The following is a 12814-nucleotide window of genomic DNA, read 5'->3' on the forward strand; positions in this document are numbered from 1 at the left end:
TGTGTCTGTGTAATGTAAAAAAACGTGCACTCTGAGCAGAAAGGGACGGGGTTGAGACGTCCTGCTAGCGTCAGCCGGTGGAGGATGGGGAGAGAGGAGAGAGAGAGCCAACAATCAGCTGAGTGGCTGGACCCATTTATACAGGTACAGATTGGCTAAGTTTTTACATTACACAGGGACAGATGTTCGAATTCTACAGAGGGGATAAGAAGATTTGTTAGCAGATACGAGAGGAGAAGGGGGGTTGGGCACAGCTACGAGCAGGGAGGGGGAGGAAGGCAGAGGGCACAGACAGGGAGAGCTGCAGACAGGAGAGCTGAAGCTGATGGAATAACTCAAATAGACCAGAATGTCAGGGGCTCAGCAGCCATGATTATCATGGTCTGTTTGCAGGGGGGAGGGTACAGCCAGGCAGGATCGGACAGGTTTTTTAAAGTATACAGTGGGCCAAATGACACAGCACAAGTGCTGCAAGTGCTAGTGCACTGCAAGTGCAAGTGCTGTGTTGTATAACATGCTTTAAAGGAGCAGGATCCGTTTTTTTTTTTTGTTTTTTTTTTAGGTTAACAAATGCTGTACGAAAGTATTGCAGTCTGAATTTATTTGAAACTGAGTTTCTGATTACTAACTATTAAAAGACATAGGTAAAAATACTTCAGTCTTGTTTTATTTTTGATTTGTCAGCCGTTGAATCAGGAGGAAGAAAATTGATTTAGATTTAAGCAAATAAGTTGGCTTGTATCTGATATTCAACTGTTTTGGGTTGTAAAAAAAAACTAAAAAACTAAAAGAATTCTGTACATATTGCCCTTCCAACGGAATTAGGTGCATTAAGCATATCAACTAGAAATCACACATTTATCCCAAATATAAGAAAACCTAGAATTAATATCTTAAACCAAATAAACTGCTAAAGGTATCTATGAATATGTCTGACAAATATATCTACACAAAACATCCCACCTAACTGATCAAAAAATATACAAATGATAATAATATATAAACCAAAATATGCTTTTCAGATACACTGTATACTGTATATCAGGAGTAATTTTCTAACTGTTTAATTCAATGGTATGATTTGCCTTTACATTTAGCAGGTAAAGTATCATTAGTCAGCTCCTGCATTTTAATTGTAAAAACTTAAAGAAGAATCCCAATGTTCTTAAAGTGTTATTAAACCTAAAATGAATCATGAATAAGAACCTATATCAACTTCAAAAGAAAAATAAAATACTATTAAAGGGGCTGTAAATGTTTGTGTTTTTTCACCTTAATGCATCCTATGTATTAAGAAGAAAAAACACCTGTCAGTGACTGGCCCCCCAGCCCCCCCGTTGTATTTACCTGAACCCTCAAACTTGTCCCACGGGGGTATGCTGTTTCTCTGCCCGGGGTTCTCAGCTGTTGATTAAATGGATTGTTAGCAGCACAGCCATTGGCACCCGCTGCTGTCAATCAAATCCAATGATGCAAGAGACGGGGGGCGGGGCCGAGTCCTGCATTCGGCGTCTATGGATGCCGCATGCTGGACTCGGGAGTGCACCTGCAAGGTAACCCCCCCGGGAGAGCGCTTCTCCCAGGGGGTTATCTGATGTTGGAAGGAGCCGAGAGAGCTGCCGAGGGACCCCAGAAGACCAGGTTCGGGGCCATTCGAGCTGCACAGTAGAGGTAAGTATGATATGTTTGTTATTTTTTTTTAAAAACACAAACCTTTAGTGTCACTTTAAGCTAAAAAAATTATAACATGTAAACAAAAATAACAATGCAATCTCTTTTTTTTTGAGTCACCAAGCGAAGCTTTAGGTATGTTTTCACAAACATATCTTTACCTATTTTCAGTTCATAGAAAAAGCATATTCCAATTGCTCAGTCCTCATGAGAACACGACCAAATTACACTTGCCATTCAGTCTCTAGTTACCACCCTAGTAGAGAGGCCACATTACTCGCCGGTTGGGTTTGAGTGGCCACATAGGGCTCTCATCAGGGCATGAGACCAAGAAGCTATCACCTTCAATGAGGCAGAGGTAACCATTTTACAAGACCTCTCACGGATTAGTTCAAATAACAGAAGAACCATATGTCTTATTTTGGCTGCTTTACAGGAAATAAATATTTCCTACAAATGCCGTTTTCCTTTTGGGCTCTGTGAGACTTGGCAAGGTGGATCATTTACTTTACAAACACTGGTTGATTTACCACAGTTTTTTGACCATGTTAACAGTCCACCTTTTGCAGTTCTGAAATGGTATCAGGAATTCAGAGTGCTGGATCTCTGGAGGGAACTTTTGCCTATGAACCATGAGCAAAGTACCACACGCCATAGGATGAATACCACTCAATATCACAACAGACAATATGATATTTCGCCAGAGGAGCCCACAAGTGCTCCAGAAGATCCTTAACTTTGGCACTTCCATTCTGTCTGCTTTCCACCTGGTCTTCTTGAAACACTTCCCAAAGAATATCTTCATATTACTCCCATTTGGCCTTTTTCATATTGTTGGGACTTAAAATACCAAGTAAGCATGTTATCAACCCAGCCACTTTTCTTTGGATATTCGGTAAATAAACCTGTTGCTTCTTCTCTTGTTTGGTATTGCCACAAGACAATATCCTGTTGACCTCAATGAAGCAGGGCCGATTGACAGACTTGATTATTGTTTATGGGCCACTATATGGTCCATGCCACCACAAGAAAGTTTTCATTTGCCAGTTACTACTCTGCAAACTTACCATAATCTTGCCTTCTTAGGAGAATGAGACTTTCAGCAGCTCTACATATCATTGCTGACTTCTTCTATAGTATCTAAATTAATAAATACTGTACCTTCTATATTATGCTATTGAGCCTCTAGGCTAATGCTACGGGACTGAAAATCCCTAAAAATAGAGCTATGGTTATTTGGGAGTTCTCCAAACATCATGGGGGTGATTTACGAAAGCCGCGCACCATCAGTAGAGGCGCAAGGTGAAGTGCAACACACATTTCCATATTTACTAAATGGTGCTGGTAACAGAGTATGAATTCCCCATTTACTATAGTGATCTCAGCGCATGGGAAAATGCAATCTTTGCACCACTATGGACAAGGTGCACGGCATTGCTAATTCAATATTGACAGAAGATGGAGGTGCCAATACTATGGGGTGATGTGAGGAAGTTTAGTAACAACTGCTCAAGTAACAAATATGCCCACTTTTGATTTCTCAAATTCGGGTCCCATAGACTTTCAGACCATCTCTAGGTGCTCGGTCCATCTCTAAGTTTAGAAACACAAATACCCTTTTTGTAACTAGCACATAAGAAAGGCAAGGCAGAGCGGGTGTGTGCTTCCTTATTGACAGCCAGGAAGGCCCTATTAGATTAACTAGGTAAACAAATCAAGTGTAAATGTGTGCTGACTACTAATCTATTCTATGAACAAGTCAATAACAGCGGTAAAATGTTGGCCAGGACACTCCAAGTTAAAAGAGCTTAACTGACCATTTGTTTGGTTCAGGACAGCTCAGGGAAATGTTATCAAAGGACTGAAGAGATAGCATCGGAATTTGTGAAATATTACACCAAGCACTTCCCTACCACACTCTCAACTTAGATTCTCATGGTATGTCCAGCATTTCTCCCAAAATTAACATTCTATTTCACTTCTCACTGTTGACATAAAATTATGTGTGAGAATTATTGCCAACAGATTACTGCCTTTCCTCCCTAGTATTGTGTCATAAGATCAAGCCTCTTTTAGACATAAACATAACTAAGACTTTCTTAATTTATTGCATTCTGGGGGGTGGTATCTAAGGTACTGATGCCACCTTGGCGGGGAGATTATTTCTGTCTGTTTGGTTCTGGAGGTCCTCCTGACCCTAGCCCCATGGCCCTCCTGGCCTGGGGTGCGGAACCATGGATCTTGAGGCTCGGGGCCGGCTGGCCCGAGGCAACGCAACTGCAGGCCCAAGTGAAGTTTCAGGGCCTACTGATCCGAGGGTGGTCCGATGCCATCTCATCTGAAGGGAGAGGCCCAGCAACTGAAGAACCCCAGGGGAGGACTCTTCAGGAGAAGGCCGTGTGCAAGGCTGGCTTCTCTGAAGGAGCCTGGAGGCTTAGTTGAAGGATGCAACCTGGATCACCATTCATACGGTATCATGGGATCGACTGAGAGATACTGGTACCGTATGTTAGTTCTTTAAGTTTTTCTACGTCCCTCAGTAACAATCAAGTGTACCTCACAAGTCTGTGGCAGAGACTTTGTCAAGCAACCTACTGGCTGCTAAGCCAAGTGTGAGAAGGTCTATCCGGGGGTTGTAAAATCCAGTTGTGAAACAGTTGCTATTCTCTGGATTTTTCTCTAAAGACTTCCATTCCTTTGCAAACTAAGTACCTGAACTCACTCCTAACCTCTACCCTTTATTTAAAAACTCTGTTTCTGATCTAAATAAATAACCCAAAAGATGATTCAGTGTCAGTTTCCACATTCTTTGGGCCATCTACCACGGGAACCCCAAGACCGAGAAGCAAACAATGAGGTAACAGTAAGCCCAAATAAAACCAGCAGCTCCTTCGGGGGTCAGTGCTACACTTGTAACTGCCTTGCAATGCCACATGGGAATTATAGTTCCACAACTAATCACTAAACTAACAATTACTAATCACTTGTTGTATGTCTATTGTGTTCTTTTATCTCTCCTATCAGCCTTTCTTCTGCTGGTTACTTAAATCTCTACCTCTTTTTCATCACTAATACTTCGAAAGTCCCTCGATGAGTGTAGCCAATGTGTTTTGCCAGCATTTTAGTGACTTCATCAGGAGTTTAAGTGCTTAAATGGAAGTGCATAGTGCAAACTTTGCAGTGAAAATGCAATCTACTGCAGGGAATGCATCTATTTATAGGCTTTCTTCCTCATGGATGTTCACTTATACAATTACATCTTTAAGTACCATGCTTCATGACTCACTTAACATCAATATGTCCATAAGGTCACGACATCACTTTAGCTCATTCATTGACATATCTGATTGACATCAGATACTTACTTCCCCTGGCTATCTGTGATTCTCTTACTTTACCTTACTTTTCATCTTTAAATTTAATTGATTGTAAGGACACAATTTTCCCTTAATTTTATATACCACAAATACATCCTAGATAATTTTCTCTTACTATTAAACTTCTTACAATCACTTACAATTAAACTTCTAGGCAAATACTAATAGAGCAGGCGAGTACCTCACCAACAGAATCAAAGGGGCTTGCGCCAAAACAAGGATAGCACACTTGTTACACCCTACACTCAAACACAAAATCATCAAACCACAAGACATATCAATCCAGTTTGCCAATTACTTATCTGCGGTCTGGTAAGTGGGGAGTGAATAAGGGGCCATACCTGGTGGTCCAGTGTGGATTACCATCCTAGTGGTCCTGGGAGGCATGATGGTGGTCCTGGGTGGGATCCGAGGGGGGCTCCTTACAGAGATCAGTGTAGTGGTGTGTCCGACTGACACACCGCACCACTGATCACTACAATGCACACCCGCATGGATGCACAGCGGCTGTTGTCCTGCTGGACGTCATATGATGCCCAGTCAGGATAACTGAACCACCGCCCGGCCATCATTTTGCTATAGGTCGGGCGGGAAGTGGTTAAATAAATCACGGAATTTGCTGCCTACCACAATATGTTGCCTCTTGCACCTGCTCAACTTGCATAGTAAGGTTATCTATAATCCAGTTTTGGGTCTCATTCATACATCCTACATGACCATGGTGCAGCAAGTGTACTGCAAATACCTGCACCCGGGATCAGATGTTCCAATTTCTGCTCAGCCTGTACACCTGATTGTCGGGCTGAAAAGAGCCAAGGCTGTCTGCTTCTGTAAGCAGGTATCTACTTGTATCTGCACATCCAGTGATTAGCTGCAGGTACGGATACATTTTTGTCCTTGGATAAAATCTCTGTGCATCCAGGGTCAGAAATTTGTCGCTAACAGCAGGTAACCCACGGTTTGCTAGTGTGTAGCTCAGGCTCAGTCAATGTGGGGAGTAATGTAGATGATACTGAATGTACTGTAGGAGTGCCAGGGAGGGATGGAGCTCATCCCAGCTCCTGTAGTCACTGAAGGGAAGAGAGGAAAAAAATCCCTGGTGCCAGGGCTCAAGTCCTGCGGGAACGCATGGGAACGGAGTTCCTGTACTTTTTCCACAACAGGAACTCAGTTCCCATTAGCAGCCGTCCCCTGCAAGACTTTGAAGTATGCTACACCAGCAGCTGCTGACAGCTCGCAATGGTAAGTGTCACACACCTGACCATTCAGGCATTGCCAGTAGGGTGCCCCATGACAGCTTCCGCTTTGATCTGTCAATCACAGCTAGCTGACAGGTAGATCAGGTCCCTGCTGCTAAGAGATTGTATTTAGTCAGACCTCGCGTGATCCTCCTCCCTGCCGGCCCCTCCTGATTTTCTGTCTCCTCATCGACCCCCCCCCCCCTCCAGTCTCCTGCATACTTGCTCTGTGTGTCCCACTGAATCCCCCCCTCCTCTATCTTCAGTGCCATATGATGAGAGAACCCAGAGGAGGAGCACAGCTATGTTTTTTTAATGTACTAACAGTTAAGCTTCATACAAACAATACGAAAATTGGATGAAAAATACCACTTTTGAATCGTTCGTGCATATGAGCGTATCATTTTTTTTTTTTGGTGGGCAAGTAGATCTTGGGTGGGAGTTCCCACACTTTTTTCTCCAGGACTTGACCCCTGCCTGGTGCCACACATCCACAAAGTCCTATGGTAATGTAATAGTGATGGGAGAGACCTCAGCCTGGGTTCCCACCAGGCCACACCCCAATGGGTTTTCTTTGTCTCCCGGAGCTTAAACATGAGGACCACTGGATGTGCAGATACACATTAACAGCAGTGGCTCTTTTCAGCCCATCACTCAGATGAACAGGCTGAGCAGCTGACAAAAATTGGAACATCTGGGATCCTGGCTGTAGGTATTCATGGTATATTTGCCATTCTATGGCCATTTAGAACATATGAATGAGATCTAAAGCCAGGTTCACACGTTCAAAGTTTTTTTTAGTTCAACCCAGTGGGCTGAAGAAAAAAAAAAAAACTAGGGAGCTTAGGAAGAGCTTGCTGTACTACAGTACACCACAACTGCACACATTTCATTCTATTCAGTTGAATGGGGATAATTTTTTGTTGTGCTCATGGCCCCACTCTGCTGTCACATGATTTAACCGTACCTCCCCCAACATAAATGTGTAAATGATGCCTTTAAGTTTGAAAGACCCAAAACCCCCCCCCCCCCAGGAAAAAAAAATATCTACAGCCCTGAGTTCACACCAGTGCAGTCAGTTCCATGGTGTTCCAGTTCCAGGGAAAAAAAGTAGAACATGCTACATTTTTCCTGCACTGGACTGTACTGAAACATGGTAAAATGCATCAAAATGTATCAGAATGCACTGAAACATATCAAACATGCATCAAAAATCCACCACACCCCAATACAGTGAAAAAAAAACACAGGAAAAAAGTTAAAAACATGCATGCAGAAAATGCATCTGGGATGGATCTGGAGTGCAATTTTGTGGCGTGAACCAAAAATTTTAGATTTTTCCAAAAATCTAAAATTGCAAAAAAAAATAAAAAATAAAAAGACCATGGGTACATCTCCTGCTTAAAATTGGGAGCCTTGATTTTAGAGCTAATGTATGCGACCATAGAGAAAGGGATCTCAACATATCTAGAAATAGTACACTGATGATCAATTTCCTGTTTCATGCTCGCGAAACTTGCAAAAAAGCTATTTTTGTTCCAACAAAATACACTAAGGAATGCACATATCAATGTTTTGCACTAAAATAGCAAAATCATTAACAAAAAACTAAAACAGAAGAAAAACTGTTTTTTTTTTCCTCAGAGAATAGATGCATAAACTCACAGAACCCTCCCACTTGCCATAGCCCCTCATCTCTTGGGGGAAGAGTAGCAATGTGTAGCATTGTGTATACCATGTCATAGGCTGGGTGTGGCCAAATTGTATTTACATTGGGAGGGTCTTTAAGGGGTATTGTTAAATAAAACCAGGAGCACATATTACACAGGGTGCAGGGTTCAGGACGGAGTAACATACATTGTGCGAGGTTTAGTAGTGCGCTACCCACAAAGTGAGGGGTTCAGGAGTGCATTACATGCAGGGTTTAGGAGTGCTATACACACAATGGAGGGTGCAGGACTGCATTATGCACAGGGCGCAGGGTTCACAAGTGTTCTACACACAGGGTGCAGTAATCAGAAATGATCTATTCCCAGAGTGCAGTGTTCAAAAGTGTGAGTGCCAGGATTCAAGAGGGAATATCTCACAGGCCAGTTTACAACCAAAACGGATCTTCCCCAAACCCCTCCACTCGGTACAGGGTTTTACCCGAATTTCCCCATGACACATTCTTAACTGCTGTACTACATACGCTTGACAACTGAACTCTCTCTGTTGTGCTGTCTTTCCCCACCAAGTAAAAACCTTCCCAAAGGGAAAATGTTTATCCCCTAAAAAAGCAACACCCATCTGCATCCTCCATCCATCCAAAGATCATCTCTGTAGCTCCTATTAACAGCTCACCTTTGCACCTCCCATCTGCAGTCTCACTTTTACACCTCATGTACTCAGCTCTCCTATGTACACTACTGTCCTATGCTCACCCCTTCCACCTGTCCAAAGCTCACCTCTGCATCTCTAGCTAATGCTCATCTCTGCACTCCACCATCAAAAGAGTATCTCTGCACCTCCTGTCCACAGTTCACCTCTGGACTCCACTGTCCATGACTCACCTCTGCACCCCATCTAAAGCTCATCTCTGCACCCTTGTCCAAGACTCACTTTTAAACTCTTGTCCAAAGTTCACCTTGACACCTACTCGTCCACAGCTCATCTCTGTACCCCCATCCACAATTCACCTCTCTACTCCCATCCACAATTCACCTCTTCACCTCCCATTTGCAACTCACCTCTACACCCCATCTACAACTCACATTTGCACACCTCTTTAACAGCTTACTTCTGCACACTTCCTCTTTCTATAACTTAGCACTGCACTCCCAGCCAAGGCTAACCCCTGTGCACAGCTCGCAGAGGGGGTGTTGGCATCCAAGCTGCAGCTCAGCATGACATTCCCCTCATGCTACCCATTAACACACTGCAGGAGCCACCAGAAGAGCTACATTTCCACTTTTAAACACAGAAGCTGGGCTTCTGTGTTTACAAGTGTTAGTAGATAGTGGTGTGCACAGGACCAGCGCTGAAGGTAGTAGATGGACTCCCACCATGTTCCACGTGTAAAAAAAAAAATCCTGAAGATAACAAATGTAAAAAACTTAATGATCACTTGAATGTGTATGCCCCAAGCACAACATCCTGTAAGAAATACTGTACAGCCAGAGGAAAAAGTCGCAAATATATGGGCATTTACCACTGAAAGCTCCAGACTGAATATCAGTAAATGAAACTGTATTTTTGCTTGCTCTGACTACTGTGTGCACATCTGGGCATGTGTACTGTGATATACCCAGCACAGGAATGGGGGCTATGGATTTTTATATTTTTTGTTTTTTTAATTTATTTTTTAACAGCCACCTTTCTCAGTATCAGTATGCACTTATTGCAGGTATATTATTTGGTGCATATATAAAATCTATTGTCAGACTCAAAGAACCAGAAAAAGCTATTTTTTTTTTAGGCATTCTACTGCTTAGCTTACCTTAGCTTTGTTTAAAATTAACATCATTTTAAAATGTTTAAATATTTTTGAGAACCTTGCAAACTATAGAAACATGCAAACATCTGACATGGGTGTGTGTTTATGGGAATGTTTGTCTCTACTCAAATCTACTCAAATTAATTCATTCCAAAAGTGTTCTATTGGATTGAGGTCAATACTCTGTGCAGGCCAGTCAAGTTCCTCCACCCCAATCTTCCTCATCCATGTCTTTCTGGACCTTGTTTGTCCACTGGTGCGCAGTCATGTTGGAACAGGAAGGGGCCATCCCCAAACTGTTCCCACAAAGTTAGGAGCATGAAATTGTCCAAAATGTCTTGATATGCTAACGGCTTAAGATTTCCCTGCACTGGAACTAAAGGGCAAGGTCAAACCCCTGAAAAACTTCCCCACACCATAACCCCCCTCCACCAAATAATTTGGACCAGTGCTCAAAGCAAGGTCCATAAAGACATGGATGAGCGAGTTTGGGTTGGAATCACTTGACAGGCCTGCACAGAATCTTAGCCCCAACCCAATAGAACACCTTTGGGATAAATTAGAGCAGAGACTGCGAGTCAGGCTTTCTCATCCACATAAGTGCCTGACTTAACAAATGTGCTTCTGGAAGAATGGTCAAGCATTCCCATAGTCACACTTCTAAACCTGAGAATCTGTGCATAATCATATGCATTCCTTACCCAAAGCATAAATCTTTAGCAGGTATTTAGGGTGTCATTTATTCTTAATTGGCACCCCATGCTTCAGGAAAAGCAGCACATTTTCATGGGTGTGAAACTGCACGGTCCCGGAGCACCATGCAGTTCCATGTAGTTCCATGCAGTTGTAATTAAAAAAAAAAGTGGCCTGCATTTCCCAGGGGTATATCAGCTCATTTAAATGATGCCTGCACAAACATGAACCACACAACACACACACGTGTGAATCTTGGTTATATGGTTAAAATCGCTGACCCTAAAACTGCCCTCATTATTCCCAGTTGTCTTATTCAGGCTTATTCTGCACATTGAAAATAAAAACAAACAAACAACCTTTTCTTCAGAGCAGAAACAGGTAGGAATCTGCAACAAAATTTGTAAATATCCATGCAATGCATTTTGATCACCCAGAGGGGATTGTTTTTTTCTGAACAAAAGTGAAATTTCTTTTTATCTATGTTATTTTTTTGCAATTGTTGTACCATTGGTGTCAATTTGCTTTACTTTTAATATATTAATGATGTCTCTAGTTCAAAAAAAGTAATACAACAAGAGTGCATCTATCTACTAAAATATTTATTAAAACCAAATGCTTGTGAACAAGTAGACACCACCACTTGTGTCAAATATGGCAATTATAATCCTCACTTATATATTCTGTTTCTGGCAATTCTATTCTATTCAATTCTAATTGACATTTCAAGATAAAAAGGTAACCAATAGGACCCCAGGGCCAATAATAATTTATATTCATTATTATTAATGTTATTATTATACAGGAGGATTTATGTAGCGCCAACAGTTATGGTGCAGCACTTTACAACATGAGAGCAGACAGTACAGTTATGCTGTGTACACACGACCAGACTTTCTGGCAGACTAGGCCCAACGCACTTCCCGACTGACTTTTCAACGGAGTTCCGACTTTCTGAATGAACGGACTTGGCCACACACTATCACACCATATCCAATGGATTCAAACATGGTGGTGTACAACTGGACAAGAATAAGGAAGTTCATAGCTAGTAGCCAATAGCTGCCCTAGCGTCGGTTTTTGTCCATCGGACTAGCATACAGACAAACTGATTTTTTGACCAAACTCTAGTCCATCGGAAAGATTTGAAACATGTTGTATATTTAAAGTCCATCAGATTTTTTTTCATAGGAGGAATTAGGACACCGGAAGTGACATCCGTGACACGAGGGGAGCGCTCGTTTGCTCGTTTTGCAAACTGTTTTATTTGTGTTTGTGAGTACCACTTCATTATTTTTTAAATTAATAAAAGTCCATAACATACTTCACCATTGGAGCCTAACTTTTCCTTCCCTATGAGACCTCAACGTAACTATTGAGCTATCATCACCAGTTGTGGGGACATTATTAACCTCCCAGGAGTAGGGTTACATTCCCTGGATTGCCTGTCATTTTATTGCTCTGCTGTTTACCTTACAGCAGTAAGGTAAGGGGCCACTCCACCTGCTCTGCGTTGAGCACCGAAGAGACACAAGAGTTTACATTCACTGTTTTGTTGGCACTCTCTACTTGAAGAAGCACTTCATGAGCCACGTGTCACTTTGTTGTTTTTCTTTATATAGAGACTCAAGTTAATTTTCTTTATTTTGCTGCATTTACACTGTGTGATTCACACCTATGCTAGTATTGGTATACTTGTTCATTTATTGTGCTTGATTTTACTCTGGTTATGAGGATTTTGATTGCACTTTATTATTGCACTAATTAGAGGTTCACATATGCGATTTATGTATTTCTAAACACTAGACACTTTACTATCCCTTTTGTGATGTGATCTAAGCACTTGACACTTTATTCACTTATTGCATTGTTTGCTGTTGCTGCATAACCTGTGTTTTATAAGTGTTCGGATTATACTGGCTTTGTACTCTTATGTAATTGTTTACCCTTAGGAAAATGTGTTAGGGGTTACACATTGAATCTGCTAATTTCATGCACTAGACACCTTAGTTTAACCTTATTATTTTTAGGTAGCGCAACACCATTTATTTGATTTTGATATAAAAGTCAGATGAAGCCCACACACGATTGAATTGTCCGGCAGATTTGTTGTGTCGGACCTTTGCTGTCGAAAAGTTTGGTCGTGTGTACACGGCATTACAATACAAATCAATACAGGAGGGATCAGAGGAACCTGCTTGTTAGCACTTACAATATTTCGCTTTGCAATAAAAAAATAAAAGAAAATAAGCAGTTTACAATAAATACTATTACTCATATACACTGATTATACAATTCTCATGCTAAAAAAAATCTGTTACATTTGATAAAATAGTACAACCTTTCATAACCTACTTTCA

The 12814-nt window shown here is 41.7% G+C and overlaps 1 protein-coding gene across 2 annotated transcripts in view; it reads right to left on the reverse strand.

The window, feature by feature from the left end:
- CDH9 (cadherin 9) overlaps window positions 1-12814 on the reverse strand; it is a 406872-nt gene that overhangs the window by 305059 nt on the left and 88999 nt on the right. The gene's annotated exons all lie outside the window — the stretch shown is intronic.

The sequence above is a fragment of the Lithobates pipiens genome, unplaced genomic scaffold (genome assembly GCF_037356315.1).
Source record: "Lithobates pipiens isolate NorthernLeopardFrog02 unplaced genomic scaffold, aLitPip1_a1.2 Scaffold_19, whole genome shotgun sequence".
In the NCBI taxonomy this organism is placed as follows: Eukaryota; Metazoa; Chordata; class Amphibia; order Anura; family Ranidae; genus Lithobates; species Lithobates pipiens.